We start from the raw sequence: 17,555 nt of genomic DNA, 5'->3' as shown, positions 1-17,555 counted from the left end.
GCAAATTTAATTCTCCAGTGTGCAAAAAATATTGTTGACAGAAACATAATCAAAATACAGCTTTTCAGAGGCTAAATGTAGTGTTAATAATTACTTTGTTGCAGATTTACAAAGATACAAATTAGGAACCTTTTCCCAGAGTCCTGATTTCAGTGGGAATTAGGCAAATTTTTTCCTAAGTATCATTAGCTGCCTGTTTGTATCTAGGTGCTCAAATGCCTTTGAAAAACTGGTCTTTCAATTACTTAGGGAGGTTAAGATGTTGACACAAAAGCTCAGGCAAAATTTGCTGTGATAGGAAGTCATCATATATATCGTCTGCATCCCCATAGGACATGAATGCATTCATAATTGCTTCAGTACCGAGTACATTGCCTTAGCTGGAAGCATCCTTCATTGCCAGTTTAGTCTATAACAGCAGATTTTGCACTGAAACGGCCAAAGTTCAAGTGCTGCTTCTCTACAGGCATCTGTGCTACTTGGGTTGAAGATAGATGGAATACTTGGCTGGGGATAGTAACCTCTTAAACTGACAAAACAGCTCGTTAAAGAGCTTGCCTTTAATGAGCTTTATGAGCTTTAATGAGCTTTAACTTTTTGCAAGCGACAATTTTTTTTTTTCTAAAGGGGTGTTGCTTCTGAATACTTAGCTCTCCATTTTTAATATGCTATACTATACTATTTTTGCCATAGGTTCCCATCTTACTGCCCTGGATGGGCAGTCTGAGGGTGAAAGAAGTAAGTATAGTTTCCTTTAATCTTCACCATGACATTATGTGCTGTACACCACTTGGAAATAAGTTCAGCTCTTCATAATGAAGAGTTTTCTATTGTTATTTTCACAGTAGCATGTGAATGGTTCCCTGAAAATAAGGCACGATTAGCTCCATTTTACGGAAGTGGAATTGTGCCAAAAAGATAATTGTGCTAATAATCTGGCAAATGATACCTCACAGCTTGAATATTGAATGTGAATGCCTTGGTGCAATTCTTCCAGGGTGGTAAGATTTCCAGATCCATTTGGCACTCAGAAGAGGTGTGTGTGCTCAGTTCTTGTGAAAAAGCAAGCTCACGTTGTCTCAGCTCCTGAAAAGCACTGGATAGATCAGCTGCAATTTGGGTTGGAGATGTTAAAAGATCAGACTGAATATTCAGAAGTAGTTATGTTTTAAGGTAAGCATGTTGTATAGTGTTTGAATCAAAGTATGAGCTGGCATAAGACAAGTGCAGACAGGTTTTTCTAAGAAATATCGGTCCCGAATTCCAATTCCAGCTTTTCTGAAAGTGGCCTTGGGAAGTTTCATTGCTTTGGGGGAAGAACAGAAAGGCTGATTCTTGAGTGCATTATAGAAGTGAAACTGGGCTCATGATGTCCCAGGGCCATTGCATTCCCTCCTGGGTCATACAACATTTTGGCAGAGTCAGCAAGAAGTCCAGTCAGCTATTGAAGTTCAGATACAATGTTCAGAAAATTAAGATATGACTGCTTCTGTTACAAGGTTCTCTTAAGCAGAAGTGGTGGTTTTCCAGGACAAACAACAGAGGATTATGCAATTGTGGAACCTTTCTGACACGAGGAGTATTCATAACTCATCTTTCAAGAATATGGCACAAAGCTCTGTGCTGTTACCATTCAAAGAAATGGTTAGAAAACTATGTTTATCACTAACTGTGTTTATGACTAACAAAGCTCCTTAACCTTGGTCTCAAAAATAATTTAATCATCATGCATAACAAATATTATTAGCCTGAAGCAGAAATTAAGGATTCTGAGTTAAAAAAAAAGAAAAAAAAGAAAGTTCTATCTTGAGTAGTTAAAATATGATAAGTTTACATATTTATAATCTCATTTAAGTCCATGTATAAAGATCTGTCTAAAATGGTGTGCCTGTATGAAGGTGCAGGAACACCAAAGTTGAGGTTTTCAGAGAATCCAGAGGATACAAAATGCCCATGCTCCAGCTCCTTCTAGAGATGGCCTGCTTAAATGTCTTGATTGGCAAGATGATGAGCCTGCACTGTACTGTAACGTTCCAGCAGCAGAGGAAAAGGGAACCAGTCTCACCTTGAGTGTCTGCTGCTTTTATGTGCTGGGGAGTGGGATTCATCTGCTTAAATGAGATGACTGGAGAGGGCATTCTTGTGCATGTTTTTAATGTAGGAGTCTAAAATAGCCCAGGTGATTTGTACCTGTTTCTCCTCATTGACTATAAAAAGCAGCCTTGGGTGACTAGCTCACATATAGATGTTTACACTGGAAGTGTCTAAATATATGTGAAATTAATTCCAGTATGGGTGCCTTAACTTTTTTTAGGTCTTCAGTTGCCTAACATTTAAGGAGTCTTCCTCTCTTTCTCAGATCTCCCTTTTTCGTAGGCTGTTCTTGGCACCTGCTGGACAGCTATTTCCCACTCTCCTGTCTGCTTTTGAATTTCTGAATTCCACATTAGCTTGATAACATTAATGACACACATATAAACTTGTGGTAATGGAGATCTCTTTTCCTTTTGTGAGACTCTCAAAGAGCTGTATTACCTGTTGCATGTACTTTACTAGATGCTGTTCTGCAGTGCAAGGTAGCTGTCTACAGTAAATTACACCGTTGCTCAGTTACCAAGAACTAGAAGTGTGTGAATAACTCATGGTTTAGTTTGCCTGCTGTATGAAAACAGAGAAGAAAAACTTTGGGGATTAATCTGAAATGAGCATATTTCAATTTTTTCAGTAAACCAGAAATCATAACAAGAGCAGCATTAGTATGCATTAATGTAAATATTGCCAGTACTGAAACAGAATGGAGCATGTGTCACTGCTTGTAGTTGTTATATCTTGGGCTGAGCTTAATGCTGTATGTGAGCTGAACAAATTCTTTCATTTTTATAACGTTTTTATTAGCTTTTTGTTTTTTTAAAAATGAATCTGAACCAAACAGCAAAATGAAAGTAAAGGATTAAAACGAGTTCGTGAATAGTGTCAGCAACTGTGAAAAAACCCAAATGCTTTGTGTTCAAATGGCCCAATCTGAAATTAGAGGAATAAGTCATGTGCCTAAGCATAGTCGTCTACTGTCATTTTAGATGCCCTAGGATATCCAGAACAGAAATGTGCAGGCTTGGCAAATAGGACACAGTCCTAACAGCTGCAGACTGGGCAGGACAACAGATGGAGTATGAAATTGCATGCAGGTGAAAGACACCTATGATTAGGAACCTGAATAGTTCCCTAAATTTTCACATTTGGGTGCCAAAGTCTGAAAATTTTGGCCATAATATACTCCTCACAGTATTTCTTGTTTGGTACAACTCTGGTAAATGCTACAGTGTTTGCATTTTCCGGTGAGTTGAGTTGCAATTTGCTACTGGTAACACTTAAGCTGTGGGTATCTATCTTCAAATATTGTTTTATCAAACATGCTTTTGCTATCATAACTTTGTTACTTCTACTTGGTATGGGCCATTTCAGCACTGATAAAAACTCAAAAAGCTCTTCCTGTTCACCTCAAAACTGATGTTAACCCTGTCGAAGAAACGTGGAAGCAGCAGCAGGATAAGTAATGGGAACAAAATTAATCATTTCTGCCCTGTGGAAAAAACACTTAGGTGACTCAGAAATGCAGGCTGGCAGTCCATGGAACTGACCAGCAAATGGAAAAAAAACCTTTTGGGTAGTTAAGAAAATCTTAATGCCCTTTTTATGATGTATTAAACTACTCAGCTCACAGCTCTGCAAAACAGCAGTGTCGCCTCAAAGGGATGATGCTAACAACGGTTCTGAGAACAAGCTCAGCAGAGTTTGTGCTGAATCAGTCCCTGAAGCTGGGAATCTCCCAAACAAGGAATGAAACCCATGTTTACATCAGAAAAGTCAGAACTGACAGCACAGTGATTTAGGAGTTATAGTTCCTAATGCCATTGCTACTTACAGTTTGTAGAGTTTAATTGCATGGCTCCTACTGGCTTATGTTTAACAAGTCACCTTTGAATATAATAGGAGTTTTATATTCGTTATAATTTTTTCCTATCTCTTCTGGAACTTGTTTCTAGAAACATAACCAAAAGCAGAATTCTCATTTGGTTATCAATGTTACTTACAAGAGCTTTAGACAGTGCTAATGGCAAATAAGTAATACGCAATAGTACTATTTGTATTCTTCCTTCTTGGTAACCTAAGTTATCCATTGCTTCCTGCTGTGATCATTCTCTAAAGTAACTATCTATAAAAATTCACTTATAAAGAGGTATTCAGCTCTCAAATATATTGCTGGAATATATACCATACTACCACCACCACCACCACAATATATGAACTCACTCTTCCTCACAGCAGAACAAAACATTTTGCTGGAAGGAAAGCTGTGGTGCTTACTTGGCATATCTCTTTGCAGTCAGTGCGCTGTAAATTCATATCCTGTCTTGCTGTGTATGTCTCCTTACAGACAAGTCCTGAGTACACTGCAACTGAAGGTGCAGCGTGAGGCCTCACTGCATGCTACTGTGAGGGAAAAAGAAGATTAAAGAATTAGATGGGTGTAGGAATGCCATTTCTGATTTACTAAATGCTACTGCGAGAGTACAGAAATCACCTCTCCTTCCATCTTCCCCACCCCAACATTTTATAAAAAGCACAGACATCTGTTTGTAGAAGATACTGTGCGACCAGGAACAACTCTCAGACTTATTTCAGTGGAGATGGATCGCTCTTAAGTGCAGAGCAAATGGAACCACTCACCAATAAGAGAAGCTATCCGTTTTCAAAATAAATCTCCACAAAATCACATCAGCCCTTCTTAGCTGATCCGGTGCATAAGTTTTAAGTAAGTTTTCTTTTAAACTATCTCACTTTCAATAATCAGACTTTTTTCCCTCTGCAAGTTGCAGTAAGAGAATGACAATCTGGCTTTGTCTTGAGACACACTGAGTCTTTCAGATGATGCAGTCTTGACAGCTCTGCTATTAATAGTGGCATTTTCTCTCCTGTTTGAAAAGGAGAGTTGTGCTGAACTGAGAATCAGTCATGTTAGTAATGATTTTTCACTAGGGACAAATGCAGTGTACTAGCTTACGTAGGAGGATTTACGTTGGAAATGCCATGAAACATAAATTAACTTATTTATGGTATGTCGGCACATGTGGGGTAGGCTGCAAAGTAAGACAGCCCCCTCTTGAGAGAGGAGTGCACTAGGGCTGCATTTACTGTATGCTTGGATTATTGTATGTGTGAGTGGAAGACCTGACCTTTTCATTTCACTTGGAGATGAGAAAAAAATTGATAAGCACAAGGAACATGAATCAGTACATGAAATTGTCTTTCTACTGTAAGAAGTCATTAAAAATTCATTAGGAGTTCAGCATATGTATCTGAAAAAAATCAGTGAATTTCTGCTTTATTATGATCATGTAATTTCCACCATATATCACTGTTTCCATCTGATTAGCCACCACTCCACTTTTGGCTGAGATCTACCCAGATAACAGAAGGCATGAATGGTGTGGAAAAGTCAGCATTTAAATGTGAGATCTCATAAATACTTCAGGTGCTATAAGTGAAATGGGTGATTCAGGAAGTGGTATTTTCTGCAACAAACTGGCATTGAACCAAATGTCCAGTGGAGGGTTTAAGGCACTTTATTATTGACATGAGACTGAGGCTCTGAAAACTTCCAGTCATTAACATTTTAAATTAATTTTACACCAGCACTTATTGTGCCTATGAATGGTACAATTTCAATGGGACAAAAATGAAAATCCATCTTATCACAGCAATTGATTCAGGAAAGAACGCTATGCAGAGCAGCACAGAAACACATACTTCAGGACAAGTTTAAGTCTCTCTAAAAACAGTGCATACTGAGTACATACTAGGCATTTCTTTGGAATGGGTAGCTTAAGCTATGCTTTTGGGGTCAGAGCCTTTGTCTATAGTCTAAACTACTGTCTAGATTGGTGGTTTTCAATTTTTTTCTTGATTTACAGGATCTCTAAGCATTCCCAGATGGAGTGGTAGACCTCTGGCTAATGACTATAATTCTAATTACTATAGGCTTGCTTTTGTTACTCGCTTTTCACAGAAATCCTGTACCCCTTACTGATGGATTCCCACAGGCTGAAACAACTAGTTTCATTTTAAAGAACTATCAGATAGCCACACTGCTTATACTTACTGGTATGACGGGAAAAAGCTAAGCACTCTGGTGTGTAATATAGAATTTCACATCAACATAACAAACATTTCATATAATTTCGTATCAACAAAAGACTAACACATTCTTAAAATATTTTATAAGCAGTTGTCATAAATGGTCATAATCTTCTCCATGGCATTATAGATGGTTACAGGCCACTGCTCTAGGTGATATATCATCCTGTTGGCTTTTCTAATACTCACAATAATCTATAGTGGTTGTTTAAACAGCTGTTAAAAGAACCATAAAAATTGTCACCCATGGAGGTAAAATATTTTTATCATAAAGTGTTAAATGTACACTGTTACCTGCAATCAGTTCTTTAATTTCCATTGTCAAAAGAGAATGTATGCAACTTCAACCTTTTTGAGCAACAATTCCTGTTTTGGGGGAATCCTATGAAAATTGTCCATGTTTTTAAAAAATGAGGTGCCTGTAGTTAGAAAGCCATGCTCACATGCAGATGCATAGCTGCATGCCTGATTTCCAAAAGTTTCTCCGTATTCCTAGAGCTTCCACTTTTAGGTGAGGATGTTTCACACCTTTTAGGACTGAGGTCTTTTAGAAGAGGTCCCTATGTAAAGTGTACTTAGAAATGTTGGCAGTATCAGCTTTAAGTATTTTTTGGTAGTCAGTATCTAGCCAGTTGTGTGATGATATCTCTGCACACAAAGCATATTATCACACGCCAAAAAACTTTGGGGCTTGATGGATAGCGAAAGTGAAATGCTATCAGGTTACATAAACCACTGATTGATGAATCATAGTTAATGTCATTTCTTTAGAGGAAAAGACTCCAGAGAGACTTTGAAGCCTTTGAACTGCCAGTCAACCTACAGCACATTAGCTCCTTTAACTTTTCTTGAAGTGCGTTCAAGAGACAATATGCCTCATTATTGGAAAGCTGATGACCTGAACACACAACAGATCTCTTTGTATCTTAAAAAGGAGGTACTGCCCGAAACTGTATTGTTAGGTATTCAACTTTTTTTTTTCCCCGTAAGTATTTTAGTTTGAAAAGCTGCTTTGACAACTGGAACATTTGTGTTTTCTAACATTTAAAAATAGAAGTTTGTGTAACAGAGTATCTTAGTAAAATTTGCCACAAGGCTGGAAGACACAAACCTGTTTCGCTAAAACAAACCCCCTCAAATCCATACACATGGAAATCAGTGCGCTAAACTGCTTTCTTAATAGAGAAAGTGTTATGACAGTCTCACTAGTTTACATAAATAAATATAGATAGTAATGAAAACAAATGATGATTAATGTTTTGCAGATAGACAATATTATCTCCGATGTATGGATCTGAATGCACTCTGTAAATGACTATTTATTCTGTTACAGGAGAAGAAACTGAGACAATGGTGAGTTTAGCAAGAATGCACAGAGTCAATGGCAGAGCTGAGCATGGAAGTCAAATCTAAATGCTGGTGTAGTGTGTAGCTGACAAATACTCTCTGACAAGGTAAGAGAAGATATAAGTGTACTGCATGTTCAAACTAAATCTGCATTCAGGCTTATGACAGGCAGACGGTTTTGTGCCTTTCTGTGTTTCTGCATATACAGGGATGAACACCAACCCATCTTCTTTGTTAAATGTAGATGAGTGCTTCCTTGCCTTTCATAGATAAATCAAGCTCTTACCTATTGGCCGGTACAATGAGGTACAGTAACTGCCCACGACATACCTCCGTCTAGTATAATCACTGTCAGAATAAGTATGTTTTTGATTAAAGAAATCTCAGTTAAATTATTACAGCTCTTCATTTTGCATCATTCTCCTCTGTCTTCAGAGAGAGTAAGTTCCCAAAATATTTTGAGAAGAGTGGGTTTTTTTGCTCTATGCAGATGTTGTGACCTCTGTGAGCAGCTGAAAGTAGAGAAAACATTGTGATGTTTCCAGACTCGGTTTTGCTGGTCTGTTCAAAGGCTTACATTCGTGGTGAAGTTTTTGGAGTGTGCTTCTAAACCAGAGCACAATTCTGAGAAGAAAACTCTGTGTTGTCCTTGCTAGAAATCATCCCTCTGTTGGTCTCCACTTGCTGGGACCTGCGCGGCTATGTAGCTATGACAGTGCTGGATGGTGTGGAGCATGCCATCATCCCAGTCAGTACTAGAGAGGGATAAAATTTTAAGCTCCCTTATGTTTCCTGGTAAGCCTGTATTAGGGAGGCAGATCTCAGGAGATGCAACTGAGAAAAAATCTTTTTAAGCATTGCTTGGATTGTGGGCCTGCTCTGAACTGTGGGGAGATGCAAGGGAACATAAACTGTGTCAAAAAAACCCTTACCTGGGTTGCCATGCTATGTAAGGTGGGATGTACAACCCATTATTGCTGTAGTGCTCAGTTCTGTGGAGACACAGCTCATATTTCTAGCTTTTCCCAAGTAAGGTACATTTATGGTTGTATGCTATTGCAATGCTGGAAGAAAACTGTTTATTTTCTCTGTGTTTCCAAAATGACATATGGTATTCAGAGTGGGACCAGAAGTGACTCCTGTGTATTTGGTAGATCACCCATCCTTTCATATAGATGAGAACCAATAGTTGTTTTTGCTTTTTAATTGAGATTTTACATTAACTCTGCATTCCTTACTGAATACTCTACTGATTTCAGTAAGAACCCCATTTATCCAGTTGAATTTCCTGTGAACTTGCACAAGCAGTTGTAAGTGAGGCTTATGCTGCTGGCTACAGGTTTTTTGTTCCTTGGCCAAGTAAACTAGATCTAGACTGACATGAAGAGGAGAGATACCCAGAATAGGTGTCATCTGATCTGATTTTATCTGTCTAAAAGTTAGCTATCTAGACTAAGCCAGCTATCTAGACTTTTATAAGTCAAAGGAAAGACAGAAATACCTCCAGAGACCATTTCTTCCCACTTATTTTAGACAGCTGTCTTAAGATGGGATAAATTGCCCTCTGGAAATGTCTGTCTCCTTCAAATACCTATTGAGAGAGTCTAGATGAGTGTCTTAAACAAAACTACTTGCTAAGAATAGGGATACCTGATTCTATACAAATATTAGGCTCTCTCAAGGTGTTTTCTATATATTGGAGCATTCAAATGATTAGAGTACCCCTAATGCAAAAACTATCCAGATAGATAGAAAAAATACATATATGGAATCTTAGTTTCTCAAATGGTGGGCAAGTATTGCAGGAAGCGGTGAGCTTGCTGCATATATGGTCTTTTAGGAGGAATCCTATCAAGCTGATACGAAGTATTTTGCCAATATTCTAAGACATCATAGACGCTCTGTGACAATACATTATGCTTGCATTAATCACAAGAGACATTTGCTTGAAGGTAGAAATGATTATCAAACCCAAATACTAAATGATTTTTACATGCATTTACTGAATATTAAACATTATGCATTTGCAAACCTATGTTAATTTCATATCTCTGCTCCTACTTTTCTTTTGGAGAGCCATTTTATTTGTACATGTTGCTAATCCCCGGCCAAGGACTCCTCGCTTTCATCCAGTACCTCAGTCCCACAGCTGAAGGCTATGCACTGAAACAAAATCAGATTAGAAAGGTCAAGATCTGCACAGTTAAGTGCACCAAAGTGCACTGATCACTAAGGGTACCTAAGCACATCCAAGCATTGAAAATTTGTAGAGGTCAAGGGAGTCTACTCATGGAGGTGTCCAAGTATGGGCCTTATGGCTGTTCTCCTTCAGGCACAAAGCACACAAGCAGGCTACAAGTATCTTAAAATTTTAAAATTGAGAGTACACACTTCCCCCAAAGTATTTCTTCACACATCCTTCAGATCCCCAAAACCCTGGGAAAACATAAAAGCCATGCAGCACTGCAAATAAATGTATTCTCAATTTAATATTTTTCCTGAGAAAACATGGTTTTAAAATGATTAATTTCTTTGGTTGTTCCTGTAAAAGGACAGAAGGCATTTTCTTTCCTCCAGGACTGTGGAGCCAAATGTATGGATACTACTAGCCTTTGTTCATTTGTAAGCAATAGTCTCTAAGACCCTTTCCCTGTAAAATTAAGACTGATATATTTCAGATAGTATTTCAGATAGTATCTTCTTTCTCATGGTACCACACAAAAATAGAACTCCAGACAAAAAGCTTATATTACTCTTTCTTGAATTGAAGGCACTCCTTGGGAAAACTGTTGTTAGTATGTGCATGTGTGTGCGTGTGTGCATGTATGTGTGTATATGTATGTGTCTGAAGGAATATACCCTTCCAGCATTTCTTCATTTAGCTTTTAAAGATCAAATCCTCAGTTCAGACTTAGGCACCTCAATAAGTGAAATCCCTTTGACTCTTGTGACTGTGCAGCACATAGGTGCCTACTTTAAGGCACTATGCAAATATGTTAATATGAATCAATCAAACAGAGTGGCGTATACAAGAATAAATCTTTTATAATGGGCAACATGAATCTTTGCAAACAGGCAATTAAACCTCAAATCTCAGTTGAGATAAACCAATGTATGCAGTAATTAAAGCCATCATCCTGAAGAAGTACTTCAGCTTTTAAAATGAAAGTATATTCTTCTTCCTCCTCCTCCTCCTTATAATTTTTTATTTCTAAGAGGAAAGAGGGCACTCGTTTGTATTCAGTTTCTAAAATGCAGATTACTGATGATGCATTCTAGGGAAAATTTTAAAAGCACAGTTCTCTACAGTGGAGCTAGAAAATCATATGATCGTAGGCACAAGCTATAAATCACTAGAACTGCCACCTAGGTTGCTTTTCTCTGATACAGAGTATTTAAAGCAAATTGTCAAGTGCCTGCTCTAAAGAGGGATTAGTCTGACTGGAATTTTTACTTTCCATTTCTTGTAATTCCTTTGTTGGGTCTGAATTTTCAGCCTTACTCACCGTAAGCCAGAATTATTATTGAACCAAATAATCCTACAGAGACCTGTATGTGATGTTTCTATGTCTTCTGTTTTATCAAAGTTTCTTTAATGGCTATTTATTTAATAATTAATTAAAAACTCACACAAGGGCTTTTATGTCACTCACAAGGATTTTTATTTTCCATACATACTTTTCAATAAGTATAATGGCTAAAGAGCTTTGAAAATACAGATCTCTATAGTCAAAATCATGACTTTTTTCAAATTAAAATTAAATTATTATAAGAATTAAAATATATTCTACAGATAGTTATGAGCTGGAATATTACAAAACAGATGGGGTGAGAGAGAGAAAGAAGAAAGAAATGGTAAACCCTTGTAATAGCTAAGCACAGGGTGAAAAACATAACTAGATGTAGGTCTACAGTTCTAATTTCTAATCAATTAAGATGAATATATTGTATTCCCTGCCCCACTCTCTTAACCCAGTCTCTTAATTAGGTGCTTGCAATCAGATTTCCATATTGGGCTGTTGCAATTACAGTACTGACCTTGATGGGAGGGATAGGCATATTTTTAATGCAAAAGCAAAGGATAATGCTCTAAAGACACTGAGTTTTCTCTCCTTCGAAGAAACAGGCATAGCTGCACACAGAGGGCTACTGCACCTAGTATCTGCACATGAGAGAAGTTGCTTTATGTCTGAATGAATGCTACGCTGCTGTTGACATACACTACTAAGCAACTGCCATTTTGGTGGGCAGGATCCTCTTCCCTCATCACCTTTAACTTTTTTTAAGAGAAGCAGAGTTGGCTGCAAGCAGTTAAAGCAGCTTTATGCTCAGCCATTTTCTACCTCCGTTGACTGTTGCTTTTTCATCGTACTGTGTTCTGTGCACACAAAGCAAAATGTGGCAGAACTCAGGTGGACCACTGTCTTTATGTTTCCTTCTTATTTTGTCAGAAGATTTTTTAATTTTCCAAAAGCAGTAATGGGAAAGTGGGGAAAAGAGACAAACCTTCAACATACTTTAGTGGGAAATAATGCCTCACCTCAGATTTTATTTCAAGGAAACCAAACATTAATGTGGAAACAGAATTTCTACTTCTAGTTAAACTTTATAAACAAAATCACAGTACAGACAGTTGTCAGGTAGGATTTAGGGGCCACCAAGAAAAGGGAATAGAAAGCAGGGCTATAGCTCTTATGAGACAAACATTTTCTGAGGGAGAATGAGATTTTTCACATATTGGAAGAATGTTAATAGCTTTTACGTGAGAAATTTGCTTGTAAGAACTGAGAAAATAAGGTCTCTGAAATTTACCATTGTGAACTTTCATTTTACAAAACAACAGGGAAAAATGCATCACCTCAAGTTCTGGTGCAGTGCTGAGGAGCCCAGGGTCTGCAGGCACCAGTGGTCTGTAAGGCATCAGCAGAGGGTCTGCAAAATGATCACAAAAAATAAAGGTGTCTAAAGGTGTAGTTGGGAGCAGCAGTGCAGTGAGCCTGGTTATATTATTGATATTTAAAATTAAAATGATTTCAGCGTGGCAGTAGAGTCATTAGTTTGTGAGACAATATTCTGCGCACCTGGCTGATCTCTTATTTCCCATTCCCATCTGCCTAACCACGGTAGGTCTGAGATAGTCCAGGGAGACTTTTCATGGAGGTTAGATGCTCCCTGGAAGAAAGGTAGAAGAAAGCTAGAAATGCTCCCCTAGGAGGCTGTGCTCAGGGCTAAGAGTTCACTAATTCCAGTTCCACCCACACCACACTTTATAGATCTAGCATTTAGGCTTTTCATGTGTATTAGTAGTTATTCCTGTGAGAGACGCAAACATCAATGTCACCAAGGGACTTATGGTCATGGATGAAACCTGCTTCAGCATCAGTAATTGAAGGTGTGTCTCCCGATTCCCAAATCTGATGTTGAATTGATTTGATCACAGTCATATAACCTTTTCCCGTCACAGTAGCTAGAACTATTTTTAGTTCGTCAAACTACTTTCCGGTTTCGTAATATCCAAGCACAGGTGACTAACACCACCCAGTCTGTACAGCAACCACAACCACTGTGTGACCATGGGCAGCTTTTTTATTTTTCCCTTTTGCATGGTGAACAGTTGTCACTCAGCAAAAGACCCAAAGGAAAGGGTGCACCAACTGAATGTTGCCGTAGCTCATGATTAGGATCTTTGACCCCTTCTAGAAGTAATAGCACCCAAGTTATACAGCACGTAAAGAGAGTTAGGTGCTTAGAAATTGGATGTAGAAAGACAATTACACCGAGCAGGAACACTGACGGCCAGGAGTTGGAGATGCTGAGAAGAGTGATTTTAAGCCACCCTGCTTCAGAGGCTGAGATTGCTTCCTCTGCTTTTGATTCAGACCCACCTCTCCTAGAGCTAAGCTCTAAGTGTTTTATGCAGGGGAGCACTGCCCTTGCTTTCAGATCATTCTGCAACAGGAACAGGACCACAATCGTTGTGCCTGTGCTCCTTTCCATCAGCTGACCCTGGCCTTAAGCATCCCCTGAAGATGGTGAGAAACAAACTCATACACTTTCATACACTTTATATCACCCTTTGCTAGGAGATTGGCTAAACCTGTAAACCTGCACAGTTATGTACACTCTTAAAATTTCTTTCTTGCTTGTGAGCTCTCACTAGACGTCTTCGGTGGGCAGAAATGTCGGCTCTTTGTCCTCAAGGATCCAATGCAGCTGTAGTTCTTTGGCTCTCTTTTGGGCAGAGAAAGAGATGAGCTTCATTTTTTTTGGACAAAGGTAGAATTTAGCCCATGTCTTTCACATCTGAGTGAGTACTCTAAAATGTATAACTGAAGCTGTCTGGCAAGAACACAAATCCAGTGGTAATTATACTTCAGTTAATTTTCAACAGTTTAGAATAAAGCTCAAAGTTTAATTGCCATTTCTTGTGATAACTTTATGAAAATTATAAGTACCTAAGTGTTTTTCTCTTAAAATCTTTTTCTTTGTCTCAGCCTAACATTAGTTTAATTGCATTTGAGTAATAGTTTGAACTTAGTAAAACAAGATTTTAAAATGCTGTGGGTAATCAGGAAAATTGATTAATTAAAAAATCTCACTGATACTACAGTTGACTTCTAGGAAGAATTGGTTACTACCTGTGGTTTTTAATCATGTTTGTAAAGAAAAAATGAACTTACAAATTATCTGTATGAATAAGCTGAGCCAATTGGAAATGCATTTTACATTGAAACTAGGATGTCCCCTTGGGACTCAGGGAAGACAACTTGCAGATTATTGCTTCCTAGACCTTTAAATCCAGATATCTGTCTATTTTTATCTTCCTTTTTGTCGACTGGTTAAGATGAAATGTGGTTTAAAACAATTGAATGTATTGATGGGTTTGTGTAGGGGAGATATGTCCAAACTCAAACCTCACAACTTTATCCTATCTGCTTTTGTCAGCCACACAGGATATGTCTGCTTTAATATTTTAAGCCAACCCCATTCAGCCTAAACCACGACAGCTGCCCTTCATGCATCTACGTTGTAACTGTGCCCTGTCCACATTGTGCTTTTTTGTTCTTTTTGCATTGTGTAAAGTAGGGGTCTTCCAGAGATGAGTCTCACATTTACTTGTCTATCTTTCTGGCTGGCTGTGTTACGAGAAAGGAAATTGGGTCCAGTAGTGGAGAAGGTTGGAAGAGGCAGTTGTTGCCTTACAGCTAACTAATGTTTTAGCCTGCCATAAATACATTACCAACCCAGTGCAGAAGTGGAAGGACCAATGCTGATCCTATATATAGGTTTATATATAAAATATATATAAAATATATTTATAACATATATAAAATATATATGTATATTATATATATATAAAATATATATATATATAAACCTATATATATATATGACCTCTTCTCTGAAATTGCAGCAGATGTTGCAGGCTTGTGGGTAGGAGGCAAGTGTGCTTAGACTACACCTGGTAGGTGTATCATGACCTGAGCGCAAACTGGGGCAGAGACACAGCCTCATCTGACCTGTCCACATTCCTCAAGTGGCTAGTTACAAAGCTTAGTCGCAATGTGAATATCCCCGTAGCGTACGTTGACTCCTCTCAGCTCGCCGTTGGCTGCGGGCATGCTGGCTGACGTTCACCGGAGGTATTGCTCCCAAGCGGTTTTGGTTGTGTCAGGGTGATGCAAGGGATGGGAGTGCCCGCAGGGCCCTGACAGGTTGTTACAAGTGCTACAAGGCTCCTGAAAGGAAAAGTATTGCATTGTTTATACTTATCTGATACTTCATTTGCTTTCCTAGCACTCTGTTCAGGGTAACTGTCTTAGTGGTTTGGCAGCTAATCCTGCTGTTGACAAATCTGGCATGTTTATCCTGTCTGCTACTTTTGGAGATCCTCTCTGGAACTGTAAACAAGATGGAATGAAGTTTTATTTAATGAGTTTGAATGGATGATTATACGCTGAACAGTTCAGTCTTAGGGGGAGTTGAATTAACCTTAATGAAAATAAACTTGCTCTTTTTTATTTATCTTTTTGTCATTTTGATGCAATTAAGCAATTAACTTTTTTGATAAAAAATTTTTTTTTGTCACTGCTGTTACACACCTACTTTTCCCTGGTCTTCAATGGGCCTCTTAGTCATGGGTCTATGGGCCTTTTTTCAAAGGCTATCCTGTTTCAAGCACTCGCAGTTCTTTTTCTTCCGCTTGTGGTTGCTCATTCCTACTTCTGAGACAGCTGCTCCATCATGCCAGAGCAGCTGCCTGCCTGGACACAAGCTGAACAGGATGAGGGGTTGATCCAACAGAAAATAACCAGTTTTCTGTGGGCTTGCAGTGGAGGAGCTGGGGACAAGCAACCTGGCCAAAGACTACCTAAGCCAGTACAGGCAGCATTGTCAATTCCTCAGTGTTCCCCTTTTTTCTGTGTACACTGTAAATAAGCAGCAAAGAGCAAAAAGCACATTTCAAAGCAAGTTTTGCACATCAGTTTTAAGCATTTTAGGCTGACAATCAGTAGCTCATCTGTTCTTTGCATCTCTAAGTATCTCCAGGGCTGAGCTGGTGCAGCAGGAAATGTTAGCAGCAGCTGAGAAAACAAGAGGAAAAATCATCTGTAATCAGTCCTTCAAATGCAAAATCAAATTTCTGTAGGCTCTAATGGGGAACCTCACACTGTGTACGGCACTGTGAAATTTATGTTCCTACTTGTAGTTAATTCTCCACCCCATAAGGGGGTGGAACAGGGACACTGTGACAATCAGGCCAACCTGATGTGGGAGCTCCCCTGTACAGCTGGAGGAGGGCATTGCTGCCACCTGCCTCATCCCCCTCTCAGTGCTTGTCAATGTCACCGTGTGGTTCAGTCCACTGATCTGGCTGAAAACTAACCCAGTGAAATGGAAGAGCAGCTCCACAGCTACAAGCAGACATGAGGGGATTTAGGGATGGATGAGGCTATTATTACACCCTAATTTTGGCTTAAGTGTATCATGAAACCACTGGACTTTTAATAGTTGTCTTCGTGTGAGAAATCAGAGATGTCTCTACAGTGTAGGTCCTCAATACTGTCTAGGCATCAACAAATATGTATACAATGACCTGAGTCAGTCTTGCCAGATCTGCTGGTGTCCTGTGCATTCAAATGCAGGGCTTGTAGCAAAGTACTGTGGACAGCTACAAAGCGCTTAGAGATACTTTGTTAGTGCTGTTAATATCCTAAGTGCTTTAGCTGTCAGAGCTCAAAACACCAGTGACTATATAAACATTGGTGAAGGAGAATGGGAAGCCAGCAAACTACACTGATGTCACTAAAGAGTATGAAAAGTGAGAGCCTGGGGATCCTTTTCTAGTACAATGTTTTTTGATTAGTGTTGTCAGTGTTTTTAGCAACCAGAAGGTCCTTTGCGTGTTTATGAGCAGACTGAATTTAAACTACCTGTTCTGATTAATATGTTATGATAAATAACAAAAACCTCAACAGAGAGTTTAGTTTTCTTTTACTGTCTGAGCAACTGCTCATGAGTCTGGGAGGTGGGATCTGTTACTGGAGAGGCTGAGAAATCCTGTGGCAGCAGCGGGGAGTCAGGGGAGGTTCAAAAGCTTAGAACTACCCTCGAACACAAACAAACCTAATAAATAAACAAACTTATTTGAGTACATTTATATTACATATAACTGCTTGCTGTGCTGATCCTAGGGGGTCAGCAGGGTTCAGGGCTGGCCTGGGCAGGTTAGGTTAGGAGTGTACTTACACAGATAGTTCAGGTAACCTAGCGCATCACTGCTGCTCACATGGGCAGGTTTCACTCTTTTCTTCCTCCATTCCTACCCTGCTTTCATCCCCACTTTCCCCTCCTTCTCTTGTTCTTGGCCCGGCTGTCCTGCTCTTTCCCTTAGGTGGGTTTGACACTTGTTGAACTGTTCCATGGGCCAACTCAGGTCACTAACCGTAAGGCAGTTTTTTTGCTGTGTTAGATTTGTGCCTGGTTAATGATTTAAAGAGGTTTGCAGAAGG

The 17,555-nt window shown here is 39.0% G+C and overlaps 1 protein-coding gene across 1 annotated transcript in view; it reads left to right on the top strand.

Moving 5' to 3' along the window:
* Window positions 1-17,555, top strand: part of LOC112978912 (solute carrier organic anion transporter family member 1A2-like) — a 56,240-nt gene that overhangs the window by 16,293 nt on the left and 22,392 nt on the right. Inside the window, exon 2 of the mRNA XM_026092701.2 lies at window positions 7,529-7,649. The gene's annotated coding sequence lies outside the window, so the exon portion shown is untranslated. The remainder of the gene's footprint in view (window positions 1-7,528; window positions 7,650-17,555) is intronic.

Source organism: Dromaius novaehollandiae, chromosome 1, assembly GCF_036370855.1.
Source record: "Dromaius novaehollandiae isolate bDroNov1 chromosome 1, bDroNov1.hap1, whole genome shotgun sequence".
NCBI lineage: Eukaryota > Metazoa > Chordata > Aves > Casuariiformes > Dromaiidae > Dromaius > Dromaius novaehollandiae.
Note: the sequence above shows the minus strand (reverse complement) of the source record. Positions and strands in the feature narration are given on the sequence as shown.